The following is a 4875-nucleotide window of genomic DNA, read 5'->3' as shown; positions in this document are numbered from 1 at the left end:
ATTCTTTCAAGAGCCAACAATTTTAACATTCATAAACAACAAATTCAAAAATATGCACTGTTCAAGCATTCATTCAGAAAAACAAAAAGTATTGCCACCACATCAAAATAATTAAACTATTTTAAAATTCGAAATTCATGTACTTCTTTTTCTTTTTCAGAAAACATTTTTCATTTAAGAAAGGTGATGGATTCATAGGACATTCATAGCTTTAAGGCATAGACACTAGACACTAATGATCATGTAAGAAAGACACAAACATAAATAAAACATAAGGCATAGGAAACGAAAAAATAGAAAATAAGGAACAAGGAAATTAAAGAACGGGCCCCCCTTAGTGATGGCGGCTAGTTCTTCCTCTTGAAGATCTTATGGAGTGCTTTAGCTCCTCAATGTCTCTTCCTTGCCTTTGTTGCTCTTCCCTCATGGCTATTTGATCCTCTCTAATTTCATGGAGAATAATGGAGTGCTCTTGGTGCTCCATTTTTAGTTGCTCCATATTGGAACTCAAATCTCCTAAGGAGGTGTTGATTTGCCCCCAATATTTTTGTGGAGGAAAATGCATCCCTGAGGCATCTCAGGGATTTCTTGATGAGGGACTTCCTCATGCTCTTGTTGAGGTCCATAAGTGGCTCTCTTATTTGCTCCATCCTCTTTTTAGTGATGGGCTTGTCCTCTTTAATGAGGATGTCTTCTTCTATGACAACTCTAGCTAAATTGCATAGGTGACAGATGAGATGAGGGAAGGCTAACCTTGCCAAAGTGGAGGTATTGTCAGCCACTTTGTAGAGTTCTAGGGATATGATCTCATGAACTTCTACTTCCTCTCCAATCATGATGCTATGGATCATGATAGCCCGATCTATTGTAACTTTAGACTGGTTGCTAGTAGGAATTATAGAGCGTTGGATAAACTCCAACCATCCCCTAGCCATGGATTTGAAGTCAAGCCTTCTTAATTAAACTAGCTTGCCTTTGGAGTCTCTTTTCCACTGAGCTCCTTCCACACATATGTCCATGAGGACTTGGTCCAACCTTTGATCAAAGTTGACCCTTCTAGTGTAGGGGCGTGCATCTCCTTGCATCATTGGCAAGTTGAATGCCAGCCTTACATTTTTCGGACTGAAATCTAAGTATTTCTCCCAAACCATTGTAAGCCAATTCTTTGGGTTCGGGTTGACACTTTGATCATGGTTTTTGGTGACCCATGCATTAGCATAGAACTCTTGAACCATTAAGATTCTGACTTGTTGAATGGGGTTGGTGAGAACTTCCCAACCTCTTTTTCAAATCTCATGTCGGATCTCCGGATACTCATTCCTTTTGAGCATGAGAGGGACCTCAGGGATCACCTTCTTCTTGGCCACAACTTCATAGAAGTGGTCTTGATGGACCTTTGAGATGAATCTCTCTATCTCCTATGACTCAGAGGAGGAAGCTTTTGCCTTCCCTTTCCTCTTTCTAGAGGTTTCTCTGGCCTTAGGTGCCATAAATGGTTATGGAAAAACAAAAAGTAATGCTTTTACCACACCAAACATAGAAGGTTTGCTCGTCCTCGAGCAAAAGAAGAAAGAAGGAAGTAGAGAAAGAAGAAAATGGAAGAGATGGAGAGGTGTGAGTGGTTCGGCCAAGGGGGAAAAGTGTTTATGATGTGTGAAAATGAAGGGGGGATGAGGTGTTTATATAGGAGTGGAGAGAGGGGTAGGGTTCGTGTATTAGGGGTTGGGTTTGGGAGGGAAAGGTTTTTGAATTTGAATTGTGAGGAGGTGATTGGTGAAGAGAATTGGAGGTGATTGGAGAGGGGTATTTGAGGAAGGGTGTTATGGGAAGGTGTGAAGAAGAGAGAGAGAGAGAGAGTTGAGGTAGGTGGGGATCCTGTGGGGTCCACAGATCCTGAGGTGTCAAGGATTTCTCATCCCTGCACCATTTTGGCGTGTAAACGCCCCTTGGAATGCCAATCCTGGCGTTAAATGCCAGGTTACTGCCCATTTCTGGCGTTTAACGCCAGCTTTTTTTCCCTTTCTGGCGTTGAACGCCAACTTTTCTTCCCTTTCTGGCATTTAAACGCCAGTCTGGTGCCCTTTTCTGGAGTTAAACGCCTAGAATGGTGCCAGACTGGGCGTTTAACACCCATTTTGCTACCTTACTTGCATTTAAATGCCAGTAAGCTCCTCCTCTAGGGTGTGCTGTTTTTAATGCTGTTTTTTATTTTGCTTTGATTTTTGCAATTGTTTTTGTGACTCCACATCATCATCAACCTAAAGAAAACATAAAATAACAATAGAAATTTAATATAGATAAGTAAAAATTGGGTTGCCTCCCAACAAGCGCTTCTTTAATGTCAATAGCTTAACAGTGGGCTCTCATGGAGCCTCACAGATACTCAGAGCATGATGATGGCCTCCCAACACCAAACTTAAAGTTTGAATGTGAGGGCTCTGTTTGACTCTGCATTAAGAGAAGCTTGTCATGCTTCTTCTCCATGTGTACAGAAGGAGATTCTTTAGCTTTAAACACAAGGTAGTCCTCATTCACTTGAAGGACCAACTCTCCTCTGTCAACATCAATCACAGCTTTTGCTGTGGTTAGGAAGGGTCTGCCAAGGATGATGGATTCATCCTTATTCTTCCTAGTGTCCAGGATTATGAAGTCAGCAGGGATGTAAAGGCCTTCAACCTTTACCAAGACATCCTCTACAAGTCCATAAGCCTGTTTCCTTGAATTGTCTGCCATCTCTAGTGAGATTCTTGCAGCTTGCACCTCAAGGATCCCTAGTTTTTCCATTACAGAGAGGGGCATGAGGTTTATACTTGACCCTAGGTCACACAGAGCCTTCTCAAAAGTCATGGTGCCTATGGTACAGGTATTAAGAATTTTTCGGGATCCGATTTCTTCTGAGGTAATGTCTGCCTAATCAAGTCATTCAGTTCATTGATGAGCAAGGGGGGTTCATCCTCCCAAGTCTCATTACCAAATAACTTGGCATTCAGCTTCATGATTGCTCCCGGGTACTTAGCAACTTACTCTTAAGTAATATTTTCATCCTCTTCAGCGGATGAATACTCATCAGAGCTCATGAATGGTAGAAGTAGGTTCAATGGAATCTCTATGGTCTCTGTATGAGCCTCAGATTCCCTTGGTTCCTTAAAGGGGAACTTCTTTTCGTTCAGAGGACATCCCATGAGGTTTTACTCACTGGGAATCATGTTCTTCTTACTCTCTCCATGTTTGGCCATGTTAGTCATGGTTATGGCCTTACACTCTCTCTTGGAATTTTCTTCTATATTTTTTGGGTGGGTTCTAGGAGGAGTTTCAGTAATTCTCTTACTCAGCTGACCCACTTGTGCCTCCAAATTTTTAATGGAGGATCTTGTTTCAGTCATGAAACTGAGAGTGGTCTTAGATAGATCAGAGACTACAGTTGCTAAGTCAGAGTGGCTCTGCTTAGAATTCTCTGTCTGTTGCTGAGAAGATGATGGAAAAGGTTTGCTATTGCCAAACTTGTTTCTTCCACCATTGTTATTATTGAAGCCTTGATTAGGCTTCTGTTGATCCTTCCATGAGAGATTAGGATGATTCTTCCATGAAGGATTGTAGGTGTTTCCATAGGATTCTCCCATGTAATTCACCTCTTCCATTCCAGGATTCTCAGGATCATAAGCTTCTTCTTCAGAGGAGGCTTCCTTAGTACTGCCTGATGCAGCTTGCATTCCAAACAGACTCTGAGAAATCATATTGACTTGCTGAGTCAATATTTTATTCTGAGCCAATATTGCATTCAGAGTATCAATATCAAGAACTCCTTTCTTCTGAGTTGTCCCATTATTCACAGGATTTCTGTCAGAAGTGTACATGAATTGGTTATTTGCAACCATTTCAATGAGTTCCTGGGCTTCTTCAGGCGTCTTCTTCAGATGAAGAGATCCTCCAGCAGAGTTGTCCAATGACATCTTGGGCAGTTCAGACAGACCATCATAGAATATGCATATGATGCTCCATTCTGAAAGCATGCCAGAAGGACACCTTCTGATCAACTGCTTGTATCTTTCCCAAGCTTCATAGAGGGATTCACCTTCCTTCTGTCTGAAGGTCTGGACTTCCACTCTAAGCTTACTCAATTTTTGAGGTGGAAAGAACTTTGCCAAGAAGGCATTGACCAGCTTTTCCTAAGAGTTCAGGCTTTCTTTAGGTTGTGAGTCCAACCATGTCCTAGCTCTGTCTCTTACAGCAAAGGGAAAAAGCATAAGTCTGTAGACCTCAGGATTAACCCCATTGGTCTTAACAGTGTCACAGATTTGCAAGAATTCAGCTATAAACTGATGAGGATCTTCCAATGGAAGTCCATGAAACTTGCAATTCTGCTGCATTAGAGAAACTAATTAAGGCTTAAGCTCAAAGTTGTTTGCTCCAATTGCAGGAATTGAGATGCTCCTTCCACAGAAGTCAGAAGAGGGTGCAATAAAGTCACCAAGCATCTTCCTTGCATTGTTGGCATTGTTGTTATTTTCGGCTGCCATGTCTTCTTCTTTTTTAAAAATTTCTGTTAGGTCCTCTCCAGAGAGTTGTGCTTTAGCTTCTCTTAGCTTCCTCTTCAAGGTCCTTTCAGGTTCAGGATCAGCTTCAACAAGAATGCCTTTGTCCTTGTTCCTGCTCATAAGAAATAGAAGAGAACAAAAGAGTACAGAATTCTCTATGTCACAGTATAGAGATTCCTTGAGTTGTCAGAGGAAAATAGGAATAGAGGGATGAGGTAGGTAGATAAGAATTCGAACATATGAAGAAGAAGAGAGAGTCCGAATTGCTAATTAAGGAGGAGTGTTAGTCCTTAAATAGAAGAAGATGAGAGAGGGAATTTTCGATATTTTTTTTAAAAGA

At 41.4% G+C, this 4875-nt stretch overlaps 1 non-coding gene across 1 annotated transcript; it reads left to right on the top strand.

The window, feature by feature from the left end:
* Positions 1–4008: 4008 nt before the first annotated feature.
* LOC112731116 (small nucleolar RNA R71) lies at positions 4009–4112 on the top strand. Its single transcript, XR_003166908.1, has one exon. It is a non-coding gene; the product is annotated as a small nucleolar RNA R71 (small nucleolar RNA).
* The last annotated feature ends 763 nt before the right edge of the window (positions 4113–4875 follow it).

Source organism: Arachis hypogaea, chromosome 12 (genome assembly GCF_003086295.3).
Source record: "Arachis hypogaea cultivar Tifrunner chromosome 12, arahy.Tifrunner.gnm2.J5K5, whole genome shotgun sequence".
Taxonomy (NCBI): Eukaryota; Viridiplantae; Streptophyta; class Magnoliopsida; order Fabales; family Fabaceae; genus Arachis; species Arachis hypogaea.
The sequence above is the reverse complement of the archived record's forward strand: the minus strand, read 5'-3'. Positions and strand labels throughout refer to the sequence as shown.